The sequence below is a fragment of the Salvelinus fontinalis genome, chromosome 28 (genome assembly GCF_029448725.1).
Source record: "Salvelinus fontinalis isolate EN_2023a chromosome 28, ASM2944872v1, whole genome shotgun sequence".
Classification (NCBI taxonomy): domain Eukaryota; kingdom Metazoa; phylum Chordata; class Actinopteri; order Salmoniformes; family Salmonidae; genus Salvelinus; species Salvelinus fontinalis.
In genome coordinates this window covers 12,597,029-12,621,527 of record NC_074692.1, presented here as the reverse complement: position 1 = coordinate 12,621,527, position 24,499 = coordinate 12,597,029, and the positions used below count along the sequence as shown (strand labels likewise).

The 24,499-nt window shown below is 44.6% G+C and overlaps 1 pseudogene; it reads left to right on the top strand.

Annotated features, from left to right (window-relative positions):
* Positions 1–330: 330 nt before the first annotated feature.
* On the top strand, positions 331–22,854 carry LOC129825896 (uncharacterized; annotated as a pseudogene).
* Positions 22,855–24,499: the final 1,645 nt, after the last annotated feature.

The following is a 24,499-nucleotide window of genomic DNA, read 5'->3' as shown; positions in this document are numbered from 1 at the left end:
AAGAATTTTCCATTCAAGAATGTTAACATTAAAATTACATTTAGATTGTAAAATATATTTAGCACATTTCTTATAGAGAGTATCAGTCTTGCATCAAATAGTGATTTCCACAGAACGTTGCATGCATGTCTGCACAATGTTATATTTTCACAGCTCACTGTCAGTAAATATCGTACAGTAAATATTGGACTACAAGAGAGTTGCAAACATGCAAAGGTAGAATTATTTAAAGCTTTGAATGGGTCGATTGGGTTCTGGAGGTGTGCGGTTACAGCAATTGTGCAGGGTTGGTGTGGCCTGTGGCGGTGGGGCCCAATGTGATATCTTTTCATGGGGCCCAAAATCCCTGGTGGCTCCCCTGGGGAGGACCCGCGATGTTCTCTCGGGAAGTGTGTGAATTAGGCCATTTTCCAATTCTGCTAAGCATTCAAACTGTAACAAGTACTTTTGGGTGTCAGGGAACGTGTATGGGGTAAAAAGTTGTGAAAATATTAATAATAAGGTACAGATACCCCAAAAAACTACTTAAGTAGTACTTTCAAGTATTCTTTACTTAAGTACTTTACACTACTGCCTACAACAATAATTTATGGGCACGGAGTTTGGTGCTCCCACAACGACACACTGTAAATGTCAAGGTGCCAGGGATGTTCATAGTAGTGACAGGTGACGCGACGTGAACAGAGTGCTATGATTTTCGTTACGCATCTGCGCGCGTCCTGCGTCAGCGCCACATAGCAATCAGGTGGTAAATACAACTTTTAAGAACAGCTTTTGAAGGCAGCTATGGTTTTGTTGTTACCGTACGAAGGCCGACAATGTGAGAAAATACACAACCAAACGGCAATGAGTAGGCCTACTGCTGAAACGAGACTAGGCGCAATACGCAATCTAGAGTTCCTCTTTTCCCATATCCGATTCTAGGACGTCCTTGCTGAATTCTTCCTCGGTAAGCGGTAGATCGACATACTTCCCGGAACGCACGACAGGAACCGACCGAAGTCATCATCGTCCAGCTGCAATTCAAGTGAGCAGCAATGCCGTAGAGGAGTCATTCTTGTCGGCAGAGTGCGACTTTAGTGCGCGGAGACCCCTGTGCCACCCTCGCTACTCGGCAACGTTACCCAGAATAGGGCAACGACCCGAGTTAGTAAGAGCCAGCCCCACGCCTCGAACGGACAGATACCCGCTGACAACTACCAGGAAGACCCATCTGAGCAACATGGTTCGGGCCGAGGTGTGAGAGAACACTGCAAGTCATCCAAGCATCACCGACACCACCGGAAAACGACCCGGGACGATCCACCGCCTGCAAACCACCACAGCCACACTCACCCTACCCACTTGGACCCCAGAATACAGCCCCACTCTGATTGCAGAGATGACACCGGGCTATTTTTTGAGTCGAGGGACTATACAAGGCTAAGTTCGCCCACTAGCGGGAATGCCAGCATGCCTTCCCCAGCTTCCTCATCGCCTATCCCCGTGTCCAGCCGATCCTCTCACCGCTCCGGAAGGTCCAGTGCGGCATCCTTTGAAACCGACTTCATTTTGCGCTCAATTCTCAGCTCGGTTTTTTAGGTAGGTAAGGCCCAATTAAAAGTATTTCTTAATTATGAAAAATAACTAGGAATCACTGATTTATAAGGATACGCTTCTTCAAATAGTTTGGTCATTATGATTAAACATATTACATTGTGGAAAGGACAGATAGGAATAGGCTATATTTCATCATCAATAAGGCCCATCTAGCCCTGTAATGTAGGCTATTTCCTAAGAGGGAGCAATAGGCCTACCTTTATCAGGGTATTGATGTCAGATAGAGGTAGTAGTCTGAATGTGATTGATAGTGCATGAAAACTAATATTTGAGGGTCACAATTAACATCTTGTAGTGGAATCTCACAGCTATTTAACATGCCTGACGAGCATAGTAAATCAATTACATTAATAATGGCTCAGCTTGTCTGTGAAAGTGCAGATGGCTTCAGTAAGTCCTCTTATCAGAGCTCCTCTGTCAGGGAACCGTGAATAGGAAACCATATAGGCTATCCTCATTGTACGTTTCACATCAAGTCATCCAGAAAAGCAATGCACACATTTGGAGCACACAGGGCACACATTAGCTATACATTTTCTGGCATTGTAATATATTCACAGCTACACACATTGCTGTATAAAGCCATGCCTGGATTGATGGTTTCTCAGCATGGATGTACAGTACATTCTGAAAGTATTCAGAACTTTTTCCACATTTTGTTATGTTACAGCCATATTCTAAAATTGATTAAATAATTCAAATTAAAAATTAAAAATCGATCTACACACAATAGCCCATAATGACAGTGAATACAGGTTTTTAGAAAAATGTGCAAATGTATAAAAATATGTTTTTATTAAATCTTATTTACGTAAGTATTGAGACCCTTTACTATGAGACTCGAAATTGAGCTCAGGTGCATCCTGTTTCCATTAATCATCATTGAGATGTTTCTACAACTTGGAGTCCACCTGTAGTAAATTGAATTGATTGGACATGATTTGGAAAGGCACATACCTGTCTAAATAAGGTCCCACAGTTGACAGTGCATGTCAGAGCAAAAACCAAACCATGAGGTCGAAGGAATTGTTCATAGAGCTCAGAGACAGGATTGTGTCGAGGCACAGATCTGGGGAAGGGTACCAAAAAATGTCTGCAGCATTGAAGGTCCCCAAGAACACAGTGGCCTCCATCATTCTTAAAAGGAACCGACCGAAGTCATCATCTTCCAGCTGCAATTCAAGTGAGCAGCAATGCCGTAGAGGAGTCATTCTTGTCGGCAGAGTGCGACTTTAGTGCGCGGAGACCCCTGTGCCACCCTTCGCTACTCGGCAACGTTACCCAGAATAGGGCAACGACCCGAGTTAGTAAGAGCCAGCCCCACGCCTCGAACGGACAGATACCCGCTGACAACTACCAGGAAGACCCATCTGAGCAACATGGTTCGGGCCGAGGTGTGAGAGAACACTGCAAGTCATCCAAGCATCACCGACACCACCGGAAAACGACCCGGGACGATCCACCGCCTGCAAACCACCACATTCTTAAATGGAAACGGTTTGGAACCACCAAGACTCTTCCTAGAGATGGCCGCCCGGCCAAACTGAGCAATCGGGGGAGAAGGGCCTTGGTCAGGGAGGTGACCAAAAACCCAATGGTCACTCTGACCGGGCTCCAGAGTTCCTCTGTGGAGATGGGAGAAACTTCCAGAAGGACAACCATCTCTGCAGCACTCCACCAATCAGGCCTTTATGGTAGAGTGGCCAGACAGAAGCTACTCCTCAGTAAAAGGCACATGGCACAGTCCACTTGAAGTTTGTCAAAAGGCACTTAGAGACTCTGACTATGAGAAACAAGATTGTCTGGTTTGATGAAACCAAGATGTAACTCTTTGGCCTGAATGCCAAGCTTCACGTCTGTAGGAAACCTGGCACCATCCCTACGATGAAGCATAGTGGTGGCAGCATCATGCTGTGTGGATGTTTTTCAGTGGCAGGGACTGGGAGACTAGTCAGGATTGAGGGAAAGATGAACAGAGCAAAGTACAGAGACATCCTTGATGAAAACCTGCTCCAGAGCGCTCGGGACCTCAGACTGGGGCAAAGGTTCACCTTCCAACAGGACAACGACCCTAAGCACACAGCCAAGACAAAGCAGGAGTGGCTTCAGGACAAGTCTCTGAATGTCCAAGAGGCCCAGCCAGAGCCCGGACCTGAACCTGATCAAACATCTCTGGCGAGACTTGAAAATAGCTATGCAGCAATGCTCCCCATCCAACCTGACAGAGCTTGAGAGGATCTGCAGAGAAGAATGTGAGAAACTCCCCAAATACAGGTGTGCCAAACTTGTAGCGTCATACGCATGAAGACTCGAGGCTGTAATCTCTGTCAAAGGTGCTTCAACAAAGTACTGAGTAAAGTGTCTGAATACTTATGTAAATTTAATATTTCAGTTTTCTATTTTGTATACATTTGCAAAAATGTATAAAAACAATTTAATCCATTTTAGGATAAGGCTGTAACGTAACAAAGTGGAAAATTGAAGGGGTCTGAACACTTTCAGAATGCACTCTACAGTAGTTCACATAGGAAGGAGAAAGTCAGAGACAGAGGAGCAAGAGAGAGCAGAATGGTTCTGAAGTGTTAATTTGTATTAGACTGATATCAATTCTATTTGCATATTCATATATACATTGATCAAAAAGCTATGATGATATCTGTTTTGTTTTTTACTCTTTGAAGGTAGCCTAGTCACTTTGAAGTATCTCGTCAAGGTTAAAGGATCTTAGAAGTTCCACACATCACTGCACCCAGAGCAGGTGTTTTCCAAACATGTTTCGGATGTGTTTATAGATATTTTAATTATTGCCCAGAAATAAATAGCCAATTATTATTCATACACAGAGCTTAAACTACATAGTGACATAAGCCTTCACATAGTCGATTTACTAATGTTTAGATAGGCCTGTCTATAGAGTTTAAGGAATTTGTTTAGCAGGGTTGTTTAAGTGTCATAATGCATCAACTAACGTTGGTATAGCACCTACATTCAGGCATGATCTTTACACTAGAGGCCACTCTGATAATGTATAGTATTCCTCAAAATGGAACATGCTGAGATCAGAAAACATTCCTATAGTAGGGAATGACTTGTATCCCTGCTCCGTTAACATAATAATGTGCTCCTGCAGACTGGGGTCCTTAGTGTTCATAAAGTGAAGTTGGTACTGGTCTCTTAGAGAGTGTGGCATCATGGAGTGGGCTCTTGACTTGTATAGTAATGAGGTTTTGTGATATGCTATTTCTCATACTTTGGTTATCATTTCAATAAGTATCCTGCGGAATAGGTGCAGTATAGTGAATTAGTTTCCTTTTTAATGTGTTTTTGCTGAGTGTTTGCATACTGAAGCTTTGGTGCTTCTAACAAGGAAGTCAGTGAGTCGGTATGACAACCCTCAGCTCAGCAGCCAATCTATTTTCTCTGTCATCTGGACTCTGAGTCAGTCAGGAAGTGTGTGCCAGTGAAGCATAAGTTGAATATGAATCAGCTCTTCATGACACAGTAATTGAGAGGTAGTGAGACACAGGGAGAAGCGTAACACATGGACTATCAGATCCCCAAATAGCAGGTGTTATTTGGACACACTGTTTCTGAGACAAATAAAGCAGACAGCTCCTTCTACCTATTCACTTTTTTTTTATAACAGACCATTAGAGAATGTTCTAAAATGAATGCAACGCTACAATGCTCTCCCTGTTTCCCTCCCTCTCTCTTCTTCTCCCTCCATGGTTTTCTCTCCGTCTTCTGTGATTTTCTCTGTGAAATTGCCTCCGTATATCTGTTAGGTCAGTGTGACCTAGTCATAGTCTACAGAGGGGAGGTGATGAGAGGGTAGGAGAATGGAGGATAGATGGGGAAAATAGAGCCAGGTGACAGTTGAGCAGAAAAATCTATTAATCGCTGACCTGTACATTTACCATGAATTTAGAACAGGGGCATCATGCACCCCAAAATTCTGGATGAGAATGAGAATATTGCAGTTTTCAAACACCTGAAACAGCTTTTTCCAGCAGAGCCATAATCATTGTGCTTAATTCTATGTAAATAATAATAATCTGCATATCTAATGCATACCTCTTGAGCTGTCTGTATCCTCGTGACTTTTATTTTGTTTTAAGAAACTAAATATGCTTCTCTGCATCTCTGCAAAAAATCTGAGTAAAAGATTGAAAGGAGTGAGTCTTACTCAGTACATTTAGTAATTGCTTGCTTTTCTAAAGTCTACCAACCTTGCAAGCAGACATGCCAGTTAAGATATTTAGACAAGCTAACTACTCTAACTTAATTGAGCTAGCTACTCTAACTATATCAAATCCAAGATGGAGTAGGAGACGTGTGTTGTCTTTGTTTTTCTTCTTTTTTTTCTCGTACTAATTTTTTCATCTCACTTTCTATCTATGAACTAAATATACTTTCCTGCAACCTGCCTCACCCAATGTGGTACGAATCTGCTATTTATATTCCTTATATCTGGAACCTCCGTTAGCTGGCTAGCTCCTAACTAGCTACTAGTCTTTGTTAGCCACGGCTAGCGGTCTTCACCTTTAGCTCGGACACCTCCAGCTTTAGCTTGGACAATACGTGCCAGTCTTTATAGCACGATATCAACACAGAGCAAATCGGACTGCTTCTCTCTACCACATCTGGCGCTGCTGCGCCTTCTTCACAACGCTGTCTGTGTGGGTGGACCAATTCAGTTTGTTTGTGATGTGTACGCCGAGGAACTTAAAACTTACTACCCTCTCCACTACTGTCCCGTCGATGTGGATAGGGGGGTGCTCCCTCTGCTGTTTCCTGAAGTCCACGATCATCTCCTTTGTTTTGTTGACGTTGAGTGTGAGGTTATTTTCCTGACACCACACTCCGAGGGCCCTCACCTCCTCCCTGTAGGCCGTCTCGTCGTTGTTGGTAATCAAGCCTACCACTGTAGTGTCGTCCGCAAACTTGATGATTGAGTTGGAGGCGTGCATAGCCACGCAGTCGTGGGTGAACAGGGAGTACAGGAGAGGGCTCAGAATGCACCCTTGTGGAGCCCCAGTGTTGAGGATCAGCGGGGTGGAGATGTTACCTACTCTCACCACCTGGGGGCGGCCCGTCAGGAAGTCCAGTACCCAGTGGCACAGGGTGGGATCGAGACCCAGGGTCTCGAGCTTGATGATGAGTTTGGAGGGTACTATGGTGTTAAATTCTCACGTAGTTATTCCTCTTGTCCAGATGGGTTAGGGCAGTGTGGTTGCGATTGCGTCGTCTGTGGACCTATTGGGGCGGTAAGCAAATTGGAGTGGGTCTAGGTTGTCAGGTAGGGTGGAGGTGATATGGTCCTTGACTAGTCTCTCAAAGCACTTCATGATGACGGAAGTGAGTGCTACGGGGTGGTAGTCGTTTAGCTCAGTTACCTTAGCTTTCTTGGGGACAGGAACAATGGTGGCCCTCTTGAAGCATGTGGGGACAGTAGACTGGGATAAGGATTGATTGAATATGTCCGTAAACACACCAGCCAGCTGGTCTGCGCATGCTCTGAGGACGCTGCTGGGGATGCCGTCTGGGCCTGCAGCCTTGCGAGGGTTAACACGTTTAAATGTTTTACTCACGTCGGCTGCAGTGAAGGAGAGTCCGCAGGTTTTGGTAGCGGGCCGTGTCAGTGGCACTGTATTGTCCTCAAAGCGAGCAAAGAAGTTGTTTAGTCTGTCTGGGAGCAAGACATCCTGGTCCGCGACGGGGCTGGTTTTCTTTTTGTAATCAGTGATTGACTATAGACCCTGCCACATACCTCTTGTGTCTGAGCCGTTGAATTGCAACTACTTTGTCTCTATACTGACGCTTAGCTTGTTTGATTGCCTTGTGGAGGGAATAGCTACACTGTTTTGTATTCGGTCATGTTTCCGGTCACCTTGCCCTGGTTAAAAGCAGTGGTTCGCGCTTTCAGTTTCGCGCGAATGCTGCCATCAATCCATGGTTTCTGGTTTGGGAATGTTTTAATAGTTGCTGTGGGTACGACATCGCCAATGCACTTTCTAATGAACTCGCTCTCCGAATCATCAGCATATTCGTCAATGTTGTTGTTGGACGCAATGCGAAACATATCCCAATCCACGTGATCGAAGCAGTCTTGAAGCGTGGAATCAGATTGGTCGGACCAGCGTTGAACAGACATGAGTGCGGGAGCTTCCTGTTTTAGTTTCTGTCTGTAGGCTGGAAGCAACAAAATGGAGTCATGGTCAGCTTTTCCGAAAGGAGGGCGGGGGAGGGCCTTATATGCGTAGCGGAAGTTAGAATAACAATGATCCATGGTTTTACCAGCACTGGTTGCACAATCGATATGCTGATAGAATTTAGGGAGTCTTGTTTTTAGATTAGCCTTGTTAAAATCCCCAGCTACAATGAATGCAGCCTCAGGATATGTGGTTTCCAGTTTACATAGTCAAATAAAGTTTGTTCAGGGCCATCAATGTGTCTGCTTGGGGGGGAATATATACGGCTGTGATTATAATCGAAGAGAAATCTCTTGGTAGATAATGCGGTCGACATTTGAATATGAGGAATTCTAAGTCAGGTGAACAGAAGGACTTGAGTTCCTGTATGTTGTTATGATCACACCACGTCTCGTTAATCATAAGGCCCCCCCCCCCCCCCCCCCCCGCCCCTCTTCTTACCAGAAAGATGCTTGTTTCTGTCGGTGCGATGCGTGAAGAAACCAGCTGGCTGCACCGACTCCGATAGTGTCTCTCGTGTGAGCCATGTTTCCGTGAAGCAAAGAACGTTACAGTCTCTGATGTCTCTCTGGAATGCTACCCTTGCTCAGTTTTCATCAACCTTGTTGTCAAGAGACTGGACATTTGCGTGTAGTATGCTAGGGAGTGGTGAGCGATGTGCCCGTCTCCGGAGTATGACCAGAAGACCGCTTCGTTTGCCCCTTTTACGGCGACGTTGTTCAGGTTCGCCGGCTGGGATCCGATCCATTGTCCTGGGTGGTGGGCAGAACACAGGATCCGCTTCGGGAAAGTCGTATTCCTGGTCGTAATGATGGTGAGTTGACGTTGCTCTTATATTCAGTAGTTCCTCCCGACTGTCTGTAATGAAACCTAAGATTACCTTGGGTACCAATGTAAGAAATAACACGTTAAAAAAAATACTGCATAGTTTCCTAGGAACGCGAAGCGAGGCGGCCATCTCTGTCAGCGCCGGAAGTAGTCAAGCCAGGTGGAGACCTCACCTGGCTTAACTGGTGCCACCAGAGATTAAATCTCTCGCATTGTCACTCAACGCCTAGGTTTACCTCCACTGTACTCACATCCTACCATACCCTTGTCTGTACATTATGCCCTGAATCTATTCTACCACGCCCAGAAATCTGCTCCTTTTATTCTCTGTCCCCAATGCACTAGGCGACCAGTTCTTGTAGCCTTTAGCCGTACCCTTATCCTACTCATCCTCTGTTCCTCTGGCGATGTAGAAGTTAACCCAGGCCCTGCAGCCACCAGCACCACACCTATTCTCCAGGTGCTATCATTTGTTGACTTCTGTAACCGTAAAAGCCTTGGTTTCATGCATGTTAACATCCGAAGCCTCCTCCCTAAGTTTGTTTTATTCACTGCTTTAGCACACTCTGCCAACCCTGATGTCCTAGCCGTGTCTGAATCCTGGCTGAGGAAGGCCAGCAAAAATGCTGAAATTTCACAGCAACATGTCCAAGCCTCCCCTGCTTCTCCTTCACCCAAATCCAGATAGCTGATGTTCTGAAAGAGATGCAAAATCTGGACCCCTAAATATCAGCTGGGCTAGACAATCTGGACCCTCTCTCTCTCTCTAAAATTATCTGCCGCAATTGTTGTAACCCCTATTACCAACCTCTCTTTCGTATTGTCTGAGATTTGGAAAGCTGCCGCGGTCATCACCCTCTTAAAGGGGGAGACACTCTAGACCCAATCTGTTACAGACCTATATCCATCCTGCCCTTCTAAAGTCTTCGAAAGCCAAGTTAACAAACAGATCACCGACCATTTTGAATCCCACCGTACATTCTGCGCTGTTTTCCGAGCTGGTCAAGGGTGCACCTCAAGGTTCTAAACGATATCATAACCGCCATGATAAAAGACAGTACTGTGCAGCCGTCTTCATCGACCTGGCCAAGGCTTTCGACTATCAATCACCGCATTCTTATCGGCAGACTCAACAGCCTTGGTTTCTCAAATGACTGCCTCGCCTGGTTCACCAACTACTTCTCAGATATAGTTCAGTGTGTCAAATCGGAGGGCCTGTTGTTCAGACCTCTGGCAGTCGCTATGGGAGTGCCACATGGTTAAATTCTCAGACCGACTTTTTTCTCTGTATATATCAATGATGTCGCTCTTGCTGCTGGTAATTCTCTGATCCACCTCTACGCAGATGACGCCATTCTGTATACTTCTGGCCCTTCTTTGGACACTGTATTAACAAACCTCCAGACGAGCATCAATGCCATACAACACTCCTTCCGTGGCCTCGAACTGCTCTTAAATGCTAGTTAAACTAAATGTATGCTCTTCAACCGATCGCTGCCCGCCTAGCATCACTATTTGGACGGTTCTGACTTAGGTATTTGTAGTTGTCTACATATTCTAGGTGTCAGACTGTTAGACTGTCAACTCTCCTTCCAGGCTCACATTAAGCATCTCCAATCCAAAATTAAATCTAGAATCGGCTGTCTATTTCGCAACAAAGCCTCCTTCACTCATGCTGCTAACATACCCTCGTAAAACTGACTATTCTACCGATCCTTGACTTCGGCGATGTCATTTACAAAATAGCCTTCAACACTCTGCTCAGCAAATTAGATGTAGTTTTGTCACCAAAGCCCCATATACTACCCACCACTGCGACATGTATGGTCTCGTTGGCTGGCCCTCACTTCATATTCGTCGCCAAACCCACTGGCACCCAGGTCATCTATAAGTCTTTTCTAGGTAAAGCCCTGCCTTATCTCAGCTCACTGGTCACCATGGCAACACTCACCCATAGCACGCGCTCCAGCAGGTGTATTTCACTGGTCATCCCCAAAGCCAACTCCTCCTTTGGCCGCCTTTCCTTCCAGTTCTCTGCTGCCAATGACTGGAACGAATTGCAAAAATCACTGAAGCTGGAGACTTGTATCTCCCTCACTAACTTTAAGCATCAGCTGTCAGAGCAGCTTACCGATCACTGTACTTGTACACAGCCCATCTGTAAATAGCCCACCCAACTACCTCATCCCCATATTATTTATTTTTGCTCTTTTGCACCCCAGTATCTCTACTTGCACATCATCATCTGCACGTCTATCACTCCAGTGTTAATGCTAAATTGTAATTATTTCAGCACTATGGCCTATTTATTGCTTTACCTCCCTAATCTTACTACGTTTGCACACACTGTATCTAGATTTTTCTATTGTGTTATTGACTGTACGTTTGTTTATCCCATGTGTAACTCTGTGTTGTTGTTTTTGTCACGCTGCTTTGCTTTATCTTGGCCAGGTCACAGTTGTAAATGAGAACTTGTTCTCAACTGGCCTACCTGGTTAAATAAAGGTGAAATAAAAACATTTTAAAAAATGGATAGCCTGAAATGGCATCTTGGTAGCTAGTCATGAGGTTGGGAACCTATCTGGTCAAGCTAAAGCCATCGTCATAAAATTGCTAGGTGGCTAGTAGTATTACACAGAAACAACAACCAAAAATATACAGTACCAGTAGAAAGTTTGGACACAGCTACTCATTCTAGGGTTTTTCTTTATTTTTACTATTTTCTACATTGTAGAAATTACATTTGGTAAAAGCTAGCAGCACAAGCTAAGGACTGATAAGTATTACAATATGACTGAGATGCAGCATGACATAATTAACAGGTCGAAGGCAGGGCCCTAAGCACTTTGAACAGGTCATTCATATATATATATATTTTATTATTTGACAGGGACAATGTATATCAATTAACATTTCTGCTGGATAGTTTTCAGCTGTAGTCCCTAGGCAAATAGATAAAAACATTTAGCGTCACAATTTTTCCCTAAGAAGAAAATTAAATCAATTCAAAAAATAACTTTTTTTCAATTACCTAGATGGGCTAGCTAGAAGGAAGACGTTAAAAATAATAATTGTGTGCCTCCCGGGTGGCGCAGTGGTCTAGGGCACTGCATCGCAGCGCTAGCTGTGCCACCAGAATCTCTGGGTTCGCGCCCAGGCTCTGTCGCAGCCGGCCGCGACCGGGAGGTCCGTGGGGCGATGCACAATTGGCCTAGCGTCGTCCGGGTTAGGGAGGGTTTGGCCGGTAGGGATATCCTTGTCTCATCGGGCTCCAGCGACTCCTGTGGTGGGCCGGGCACAGTGCGCGCTAACCAAGGGGGCCAGGTGCACGGTGTTTCCTCCGACACATTGGTGAGGCTGGCTTCTGGGTTGGAGGCGCGCTGTGTTAAGAAGCAGTGCGGCTTGGTTGGGTTGTGCTTCGGAGGACGCGTGGCTTTCGACCTTCGTCTCTCCCGAGCCCGTACGGGAGTTGTAGCGATGAGACAAGATAGTAATTACTAGCGATTGGATACCACGAAAATTGGGGAGAAAAGGGGGTAAAATGTATTTATTTTAAATTTAAAAAATAATAATTGTGAGGAAACAAAATACAATAAATAAAATTTAAAAAATAGACAAATGTCAAATCGATATTATGCACTGCAGCCCTTACAACATTTTTAAAGAAATTAGAGAATTACAGACAGGTTTTAGTTTGGTCATCTTTGGTTTTAGAAGTGGGGGAACATTTTTTATCCAGTCAGTTAAACACTCCAAACAGCCTACCTGACCACTCGGAATCGTCCGCATGGTCCTAAAGCACACCTTTGCCTCGTTTTGTATCACAATCCAATGATAAAACTGGGGGGAATGCAATTTCTGAATGCGGGGGGGACATCTATCCCGCATCCCCAGTGAAAGTTGTGCCCCTGCTCACACACACAATACAACTCACAACTGTGCCTCTATCCATTCTGTCCCATAGCTGTCCCATAGCTGCTGACTGGCCACCCCTCGTAGCCTGGTTCCTCTCTAGGTTTCTTCCTAGATTCTGGCCTTTCTAGGGAGTTTTTCCTAGCCACCGTGCTTCTACACCTACATTGTTTGCTGTTTGGGGTTTTAGGCTGGGTTTCTGTACAGCACTTTGTGACATCAGCAGTGGCCATACAGCATTTACTGCAATGCAACTTCCGCAGAAGTCAGAACATTCATATTTCTTGCACTTTAGTTTCCCGGTGCTTGACATAGGAGCTCAGCCAAGAAATGATGAAGTAAAAAGGCAACACCATTTTCCCACCTGCATCTCCCCTTCAACCCTTCATTTTTTTGGTCCCGCAACTGCCTGTCTCCACTTCTTGTTTCAAGCTTCCCCTTTCATAGATCTCGTAAAGAGGTCAATGGAACTCAACCAAACCGTTGTCAACCCCAATACATGTTCAGGTCATCGTCATCAATCATCTGCATTACAGTTGAAAACTACTTTGACTTCCACAACTGATTTCTCTATGCTACTGTAGCTATGCTACCAGCTTATACGAACGAGAGTTAGCATTTAGCAGTCACTTCTTCTAAACCTGAAAAGGGACAACTTCTAAATGTTATGCAGCGAAACCAGCAAAATATATCCAAATCGGATTTTAATAACCACATTGGGCTTGTTACAATACATCAGTCATGATGGATTTGACGAATATACACTTTGTTAAATCAGATTTTTTGAATCTGTGCTAATCCAGCGTCCTTCTATCCCAATTATCTTTTTCCAGGAGTTAAAAACAGTTTTTGTGTCTTTGAAATCCCTACATTAAATCACTACATGAGGTACCATAAAGATGTTTATATTTGCGAACTTATTCTGATAGCCTTTCGTCAAAGTTCTCCATGTTTGTTGTGAAGGAACTTGTCAAGGAGGTGTTTATACAGAATGTACCGCCCCCACCTACCGTCAACCAATCATGTCAATGCGGAGCTATACGGAGAAATGCAGAGTCCTCTGCATTGCCGGATCAAGCATAAATCACATTTAACTGCCGTCCATATACCCTTGCCCCCCTAGAAAGCTGGTCCATGAAGACAGGAGACAGTAAAGAGTGGTGCAGTTCTGCGAGGAAAGGGGCTTTGCCCTTACAGGGGCCTTTCAAGAGCCCCTCATGGCCCTAGCACAAAACTGCACTCTCATTCACAACATTATGGGACCACCTGCATCTTCCTGCACAAAGACCTGGACAATAATAAATCTCGACACACAAACCCATATATATTTTTGTATCCGTGTGTGTGTTTGTTTGGTAAATGCAATCAGACATTTTAACACATCCATTTGGCAAATCCGTCCATAATTCTATCCTCCTGCTTACAACCAAAAACTAAAGCAGGAAGTACCAGTGACTCGCTCAACATGGAAGTGGTCAGATGACACAGATGCTAAGCTACAGGACTGTTTTGCTAGCACAGACTGGAATATGTTCCGGGATTCAGCCGATGGCATTGGAGTATACCACATCAGTCACCAGCTTCATCCATAAGTGCATCGACGACGTCATCCCCACAGGGAATGTACGTACATATCCCAACCAGAAGCCATGGATTACAGGCAACATCTGCACTGATCTACAGTCTAGAGCTGCTGCTTTCAAGGAGCTGGACACTAATCCGGACGCTTATAAGAAATCCCCCGACGAACCGTCAAACAGGCAAAACATCAATACATTTAAGATTGAATCCTACTACACCGGCTCTGATGCTCATCGGATGTGGCAGGGCTTGCAAATTATTAAGGATTACAAAGTGAAGCCCAGCCATGAGCTGCCCAGAGACATGAGCCTACCAGACAAGCTAAATTACTTCTATGCGCGCTTCGAGGCAAGCAACACTGAAGCATGCATGAGAGAACAAGCTGTTCCAGACAACTGTGTGATCACGCTCTCCTGACCAACCGACATTTTCAACCTCTTCCTGACAGTATGTAATACCTACATGTTTCAAGCAGACCACCATAGTTCCTGTGCCCAAGAACACCAAGGTGACCTGCCTAAATGACTACTGACCCATAGCATTCACGTCTGTAGCCATGAAGTGCTTTGAAAGGCTGTTCATGGCTCACATCAACACTATCATCCCAGAAACCCTAGACACAGTCCAATTCACATACCGCCCCAACAGATCCACAGATGACGCAATCTCTATTGCACTCCACACTGCCATCTGGACAAAAGGAACACCTACATGATAATGCTGTTCATTGACTACAGCTCAGCATTCAACAACATATTGCCCTCAAAGCTCATTACTAAGCTAAGGACCCGTGGACTAAAAACCTCCCTCTGCAACTGGATCCTGGACTTCCGGACGGTGGTAAGGTGGTAAGGGTAGGCAACAACATATCTGCCACAGGGGCCCCTCGGGTGCATGCTTAGTCCTCTCCTGTACTCCCTGTTCACCCACGACTGCGTGGCCATCATTAAGTTTGCCGACTACAAAACGGTGGTAGGCCTGATCACCGAAAGCCTGAGACCTGGCAGTGTGGTTCCAGGACAACAACCTCTCCCACAACGTGAGCAAGACAAAGGAGCTGATTGTGGACTACAGGAAAAGGAGGGCTGAGCATGCCCCCATTTACATTGATGGAGCTATAGTGGAGCGGGTTGAGCGCTTCAAGTTCCTTGGTGTCCACATCACCAACAAACTATCATGGTCCAAACACACCAAGACAGTTGTGAAGAGGGCACGACAATGCCTATAGTGCTTTCGGAAAGTATTCAGACCACTTGACTTTTTCCATGTTTTATTACGTTTTCACTCATCAGTCTACACACAATACCCCATAATGACAATGCAAAAACTGAAATATCACATTAACATAAGTATTCAGACCCTTTACTCAGTACTTTGTTGAAGCACTTTTGGCAGCGATTACAGCCTCGCGTCTTCTTGGGTATGATGCTAAAAGCTTGGCACACCTGTATTTTGGAAGTTTCTCCCATTCTTCTCCGCAGATCCTCTCAAGGTCTGTCAGGTTGGATGGGGAGCGTCGCTGCACAGCTATTTTCAGGTCTCCAGAGATGTTAGATCGGGTTCAGGTCCGGGCTCTGACTGGGCCATTCAAGAACATTCAGAAACACGTCCCAAAGCCACTCCTGCATTGTCTTGGCTGTGTGCTAAGGCTTGTTGTCCTGTTGGAAGGATAACTTTTTAGCCTCAGTCTGAGGTCCTGAGCTCCCTGAAGCAGGTTTGCACCGTTCATCTTTCCTTTGATCCTGACTTGTCTCCCAGTCACTGCCGCTGAAAAACATCCCCACAGCATGATGCTGCCACCACCATGCTTCACTATAGGGTGATGAGCAGTGCCTGGTTTCCTCCAGACATGACGCTTGGCATTCATGCCAAAGAGTTCAATCTTGTTTTCATTAGACCAGAGAATCTTGTTTCTCATGGTCTGAGAGTCCTTTAGGTGCCTTTTGGCAGGCTGTCATGTGCCTTACTGAGGAATGGCTTCCGTCTGGCCACTCTACCATAAAGGCCTGATTGGTGGAGTGCTGCAGAGATGGTTGTCCTTCTGGAAGTTTCTCCCATCTCCATAGAGGAGCTCTGTTAGCGTGACCATCGGGTTCTTGGTCACTTCCCTGTCTAAGGCCCTTCTCCCCCGCTTGCTCAGTTTGGCTGGGTGGCCAGCTCTAGGATGAGTCTTGGTGGTTCCAAACTTCTTCCATTTAAGAATGATGGGTGCAACTGTTCTTGGGGACCTCCAATGCTGCAGAAATGTTTTGGTAACCTTCCCCAGATCTGTGCTTTGCCACAATCCTGTCTTGACCTCCTGGCTTGGTTTTTGCTCTGACATGCAATTACAACTGTGCAACCTTATATAGACAGGTGTGTGCCTTTCCAATGTCCAATTAATCTAATTTACCACAGGTGGACTACAAGTTGTAGAAACATCTCAAGGAGGATCAATGGAAACAGGATGTACCTGAGCTCAATTTCGAGTGTCATAGAAAAGGGTCTGAATTCTTATGTAAATAAGGTATTTCTGTTTTCGCTTTGTCATTATGGGGGTATTGTGTGTAGATTGATGAGGGGGAAAAATAACGTCATCCATTTTACAATTAAGCTGTAACTGTGGAAAAGGGGAAGGGGTCTGAATTCTTCCCGAATGCACTGTATTCCCCCTCCGGAGACTGAAAAGATTTGGCAATGGTCCTCAGATCCTCAAAGTTCTACAGCTGCACCATCGAGAGCAGCGTGACTGGTTGCATCACCGCCTGGTATGGTAACTGCTCGGCATCCAACTGCAAGGCACTACAGAGGATAGTGTGTACGGCCCAGTACATCACTGGGGCCAAGCTTACTGCAATCCAGGACCTCCATACCAAGCGGCGTCAAAGGCCCTAAAAATTGTCAGACTCCAGCCACCCAAGTCATTGACTATTTTCTCTGCTACCACACGGCAAGCAGTACCGGAGCGCCAAGTCTATGTCCAAAAGGCTCCTTTACAGCTTCTACCCCCAAGGCATACAACTGCTGAACAGTTAATCAAATGGCTACGCAGACTATTTGCATTGACCCCCCCCCCCTGTTTTACGCTGCTGCTACTCGCTGTTTATTATCTATGCATAGTCACTTTACCCCTACCCACATGTACATATGACCTCAATTACCTCGACTGATCTGTACCCTGGCACATTGACTCGGTACCGGTACCCCCTGTATATAGCCTCGTGATTATTTAATTGTGCTACTTTTTTTACTTTAATATTTAGCATTTTCTTACTCTGCATTGTTGGTTAAGGGCTTGTAAGTAAGCATTTCATGGTAAGGTTGTATTTGGTGCATATGACAAATAACATTTGATTTCATGTGTGGTGTGTGCTGAGACAGCAAACATGGACTTACCTGGGGCTACATACGCCATGTTCAACACACTTTGTTTTACATTTTATGTTTGTGTTGTGTATGATGTCAAAGGAAACACCTGCGGTCTGTGTGATTTAGGTTGTTGACGAAGACTTAGCTGTGGCTCCTGATGGCTGCTTGATGTTTAGCCAACAGTATCTCTTTGGGCCTCTCTGTTTTCTGTGTGAGTGGTTCCAGTCAGACAGTTCTTTGGGCCTGACGTCAGAGTTGATGCTGTGTTTACACTTCTCTCTGCTTCTGCAGGTTAACCCCTAAGGGTTCTGGGATATGTCTCTCTCCCTATCTGTCCTCTGTATCCTTTAAAGGTTGCTTTCATTGTAAGCCAGACCTGACAAAAGAACACAGCTACATTCTTTTGCAGACTGAAAGACAGGCGTTTCCCGGTTGTGCTGTGTGTCTAATGACACAGGGAGCAGTCTGAACGGGTGTCATTAGATGTTTGAAAACATTCCAGTGACTTCATTCTTTACTATATTGCTATTGTCCCTTGCTTGAGTTGCACCAGAATAAATTATCATGGAGCAGACCGCTGATTTACCTTTCAAAGTCACTTTGTTCCTGGCATTGTTAGTGTAAGAATATAATAGGAACGACTTTTGTTATTATCACTAAATGACTTATTCATGATGTTGATTTTTATTAATTGTTAACTGAATTTTATTGCCAATTCTGATTACACTGAGACTGTCTTCTTTGCCCTAATAGGACAGAAAGCTGAGGCCAGAGGAGATTGTTCGTAAGGTTTTTCTATGTGCGATTTCTATGTGCTTTAGCACTCAGCGGGTGAGCCGTTGTTGCTCCTAGACGTTTGCACTTCATAATAACAGCACTTACAGTTGACCGGGGCAGCTCTAGCAGGGGACAAATTTGACAAACTGACTTATTGGAAAGGTGGCATCCTATGACGGTGCCATTTTGAAAGTCACTGAGCTCTTCAGTAAGGCCATTCTACTGCCAATGTTTATCTATGGAGATTGCATGGCGGTGTGCTTGATTTTATACACCTGTCAGCAACCGGTGTGGCTGAAATAGCCAAATCCACTAATTTGAAGGGATGTCCACAGACTTTTGTATATATAGTGTACTTGCAGTACAGGTACATTACACCATGGTTTGCTAATTCCCTCCCCTAACATCTTCTTATTTCTCTCTTGTTTCTTCTCTTTTTGTAAAGTGGGAGTTCATGTTGATTTTGAGGATTTTGTGGAGATGATGGGCCCCAAACTTCTCGCTGAAACTGCAGATATGATTGGTGTGAAGGATGCCTTCAAAGAGGTGAGAAACCGGAGGGAGGAGAGGGTGATACGGAGAAAAGTAGTTATGTTGTCTCTCTAATATTTCATGCTCTGGATTATGAATGTGATCATTTGTTTTTTCCTCTTGAAGTTTGACACCAATGGTGATGGAGCTATAAGCTGAGCTGAGAGAAACCATGAGGAAGTTGCTGGGACAACAGGTGAGGTTACAGAATCAAGTCTGTCAGAGTAGCTTAATCAATGTATGCATCACTACTAAAAACTGTTTGTTTTGCACAGACTTATTCCTCCTATGTTACTGGACTGTAGGTTGGCCACAGGGACATAGAGGATATCCTGAGGGACATTGACTTGAATGGTGATGGGCATGTTGACTTTGAAGGTAAGCTGATGCAGATCTTGTTTATCTATACCAGCATACTAATACAATCACAGATAATATTGTAATGGCTAGAGACTTTGCTACTTATGCTGTATGCAAGGTAGTCTCTACCTGCTGGGACAGGAGTGCTTCATGAATGCTTGATGTCGACTGGTCTTCCTTACTCTTCGCTCTCATATTTCCTTCCTTTTATCCACTTTCTGGCAAAGCTTTGATATTTGCAAACTGTGTTTCAACCATGTAAGGAAAGTGTGGTCTCCATCATAAACAACTATGGGTCAAATCATTGTGAGTCAAATATAGACATATGATACTGTCAACTCCCACACAGAGCAAAAATATGCATATTTTACCACACACACACCAGACACACACACACTGTCTGAACTTCTAATCTTTGACAGATCTTATCCTCTCTTTTCACAGAGTTTGTACAAATGATGTTCCGCTGAGAGGAGGAGTGGTCAATATTGCTTCAAGTTGTTTATGCTGAATGTGAACCTCTGCCACTTTTTCATCATCGAATGAGCAAAGCAGAGGAAATACTAGGACCTCTGAGTAATTTTTTCCTGAGGGAAACTGGAAATAAAGCCCTTACATCTAAGGAGAAATGGATGAACACTGTTCTCCCCAAAATAGTGTTATTCTCTAAAAGCCCCACAGTCCAACAGAGGCAAATTCTACTGTAGTTTACATACTGACTTGCTTATGGTTTCCCGCACTTTTAACCCTCCACAAACTGTATACACTTGTGTGTAGCCTGCTATTTAGGCAAGTTTTGTTTCTCGACCTTTAAAGGGCAATCCGCCATTGGAACAATAACGCTTGTGTTTTGGTAAAAGGCTAAGGGATAAGCCTGGAAAAATGGAACCACTTTGAAACCCATGGACAGCTCAAGGACTGACCATCCATGAAATCAACATTCTAGTTTTAACCATGTCTGAGGCTATACAGTGTTTGTTTACATTGAACTTGTTTATAAACATTTGCGTAAAACAAGCTGATATTTTGGGTTCTGATGAGGTACGACAGTTGAACCATGCTCATGAGGAATCTGTTATATTCTTCAAGAATCAATGGGTATACAGAGTCCAAAAATGTATGTAGCAACTTTAGATTTCCCCTTTAAATGTCAATATTACTTGTGACTACTGATAAATTCTTCTAGTTTGGGTAATAGAGTGAGAAAAGCAGAGAGTGTTATTTGTGTGACTGATCACAAATGGGTTTGTATCTATGTACGTGTCATATCTAATGACCAAGAACTCCACCACGTTACCTGTGTGAACAGAAGAGTGCATAGTTTTGAGTGTTTGTCACACAGAAGTGTGTATTTGTGCACCTAGTTTTACTGTTCTTGTATCCACCATCTCGTGGTTTATAAATGATTTGTTTTAAACTGCTTAATTTGGATGTCCTATCTGTGTGATCCTGGGTCTGAACGAAAGATCTCAGAAAGCAGCAGCAATTTTACACTTTCATTCATTTGATTAACTGGTTCCTGATACTGTGTGATCTTTTAAGTTGTGTTTACCCAGCACCATAAAAGCACCGGATCCTGTCTGTAATGCAATGGGTAATGGGACGGACAAGCAAGAGCTAAGAGGACCTCCGTGAACAAGCCAACCCCAGATCTGGAAAATAGTAGCTTTTCTTCACATTTGTGCAGTGCACAACATGATGGTTTATGTGTACAGTAGTTTGACTGTCTGTTAGTCATAGTTTGTCCTTTTGCTGTTATTAGGCATACCAAAGAGACAAACCTACTTGTAATTACAGTATATTGAATACATTGTCTAATGTGTATATAGTAGGCTACAGAGTACTAAAAATAAATGTCTTTTTTCAGTTATACAATATGCTGTAAAGCCAGGAAATAAGACATTACAAGACAAACGTAATAAGCCTAGCCTATACTAGGCAACTGTGAAGTAGAGAAGTGTCTCACAAGGACATTTGGACTGACACATCAAACTTTCCTTTTTAAATTGCATAATGTACAAACTATACAGAGCAATAAACTTAAGTCTAGGCACAATAAATTTACACTGAACAAAATATAAATGCAACATGTAAAGTATTGGTCCTATGTTTCATGAGCTGAAATAGAAGATCACAGAAATGTACCAAAAAAGCTTATTTCTCGCAAACGTTGTGCACAAATTTGTTTACATCCCTGTTAGTGAGCATTTCACCTTTGCCAAGATAATCCATCCATATGACAAGTGTGGCATATCAAGAAGATGATTAAACAGCATGGTCATTACACAGGTGCACCTTGTGCTGGGGACAATGAAAGGACACTCTAAAATGTGTGGTTTTGTCACAACACAATGCCACAGAAGTTTTGAGGGAGTGTGCAATTGGCATGCTGACTGAAGGAATGTCTACCAGAGCTGTTGCCAGAGAATTTAATGTTAATTTCTCTACCATAAGCGACATCGTTTTAGAGAATTTGGCAGTACGTCCAACTGGCCTCCCAACCGCAGACCACGTGTAACTACACCAGCCCAGGACCTCCACATCTGGCTTCTTCACCTGTGGGATTGTCTGAGACCAGCCACCCAGACAGCTGAGGAAACTGTGTGCTTTCACAATCAAAGAATTTCTGCACAAACCTTCGATGTCCACTGGCACACTGGAAAAGTGTGCTCTTCACGGCTTAATCCCAGTTTTAACTGTACTGGGCAGATGTCAATGCTGCGAACAGAGTGCCCCATGGTGGCTGTGGGATTATGGTATGGGCAAGCTTAAACTACAGACAATGAACAAATTTGCATTTTATCAATGGCATTTTGAATGCACAGAGATTCCATGACGAGATCCTGAGGCCCATTGTCATGCCATTCATCTGCCGCCATCACCTCGTTTCAGGATGATAATACACTGCTCAGGGGGCCTCCCGTGTGGCGCAGTGGTCTAAGGCACTGCATCGCAGTGCTATCTGTGCCACCAGAGATTCTGGGTTCGAGCCCAGGCTCTGTTGCAGACGGCGGCGACCGGGAGGCCCATGGGGCGGCGCACAATTAGCCCAGCGTCGTCCGGGTTGGGGAGGTTTCCTGCCGGTTTGGCCGGCAAGGGTATCCTTGTCTCATCGCGCACTAGTGACTCCTGTGGCGGGCCGGGCGCATTGCACGCTGACCAGGTCGCCAGGTGTACAGTGTTTCCTCCGACACATTGGTGTGGCTGGCTTCCGGGTCAGATGTGCATTGTGTCAAGAAGCAGTGCGGCTTGGTTGGGTTGTGTTTCGGAGGACGCATGTGTCACGTTCCTGACCTGTTTTCTGTTGTTTTGGTATGTGTGTGATGGTCAGGGCGTGAGTTTTGGGTGGGCAGTCTATGTTTTCTGTTTCTATGTTGGTTTTGGGTTGCCTGGTATGGCTCTTAATTAGAGGCAGGTGTTTTGCGTTTTCCTCTAATTGAGAGTCATATTAAGGTAGGTTGTTCTCACTGTTTGTTTGTGGGTGATTGTCGCTGTGTCTGTGTATTTTGCACCACACGGTACTGTCTCGTCTCGTTCGTTCCTGTTTATGTGTTCCTCGTTTCATGTAAGTTCATAGTTTAGGTCTGTCTAGTTCGTTTTGTTATTTTGTTAAATATTTCAAGTGTATTTCGTTTTCGTGTTTTTCCGTCTTGTCAATAAAACATTATGTATTCATCACCCGCTGCGCCTTGGTCTACTCACTCACCGAAAGACGACCGTTACAGCATGGCTCTTGACCTTCGCCTCTCCCGAGTCCGTACAGGAGTTGCAGCGATGAGACAAGACTGTAACTACTACAAATTGGATACCACGAAATTGGGGAGAAAAAAAAGGGGTAAAATAATAAAATAAAAAAGATAGTACACTGCTCCATGTCGCAAAGATCTGTACACAATTCCTGGAAGCTGAAAATGTCCCTGTTCTTCCATGGCCTGCATACTCACCAGACATGTTTGGGATGCTCTGGATCGACGTGTACGGCAGCATGTTCCAGTTCCCGCCAATATCCAGCAACTTTGCACAGCCATAGATGAGTGGGACAACATTCCACAGGCCACAATCAACATCCTGATCAACTCTCTGCGAAGGAGATGTCACGCTGCATGAAGCAAATGGTGGTCACACTAGATACGAACTGGTTTCCTGATCCACGCCCCAAACTTTTTTTAAAGTATCTGTGACCAACAGGCAAGAGGCACGCAAGAGGCCCGCGGGCATACATATACCCGTAGTATGTTCACTGTCTAGGCACACTAGGTAAGACCTGGGTGGACCACCCCCTGTATTTTGGTTAGCGCACCAGGTGGTGCTAAATTAGGTAAGTAGTGCGGGTATATGTTGAGGTATATGTGGGATCCAGTGCCTTGCCTGTAATGGTCTTCACGGACCATAATCCTTTAGTGTTCTTGAAGCAAATGTACAATCAGAACCGCCGCTTTTTGCGGTGGGCTCTGATTGTACAAGGATATAATGTACAGATAGCTTATGTGAAGGGCTCGGCAAATGTGGTTGCGGACGCTCTATCATGGGTTTACTAACTGGAGATGCGATATGGTTTTTGTTATTGCAAACTGTATGTTTGCATTTTTTGTGGTGGGCGTGTTACGTTCCCCAGTTTCTGTGTTGTAGTTTGTGTATTTAAGTGTGTGTTTCATGAGATGGCTTCCTGAATTCTCCCCAAGCAGCTGATTGGTCGGCCCCGAATTGATGATTGGAGAGCTGACCCCGCCCCCTCGTCAGGAGACAGCTGTCTTCAAATAGATTCCTTCTTAAGCTATATAAGCCAGTGTTCTGTTGCTCAGAGGAGAGAATGCAGAGAGGGATGATTGCAGAGGGTTATATCATATGCTGGTTGTGTTCTCAGAGAGAGATCATTGCTTAGAGTGAGACAGGCAGTTGGTATGTACTATGTTAGTTGTTGATGGGAGCAGCTTTGGTATGTTCTGTGAGTTTGTTGCTCAGTCAGAGCCTATTTTGATGTCCTGTGTTTCTCAGTGTGTTTGTGAAATTGTTTATAATATTCTGTTTAATTTGTTCCCAGGGGGGAAGGGGAAGGCACCTAGGGTGTCACGATCGTCTTCTTGTGAGAGATTGGACCAAGGCGCAGCGTGTGCAAAATACATCTCTTTATTGTGGAAGAGAGAAACACAAATGAACACTATACCCAAAATAACAAAAACAACAAATGACCGTGAAGCTAAATAACGTAAGTGCACAGACAAGCAACAAACGTTCAACATAGACAATTACCCACAAACACATGATGCCCATGGCTGCCTTAAATATGGCTCCCAATTAGAGACAATAAACCACAGCTGTCTCTAATTGAGAACCAATCCAGGCAGCCATCG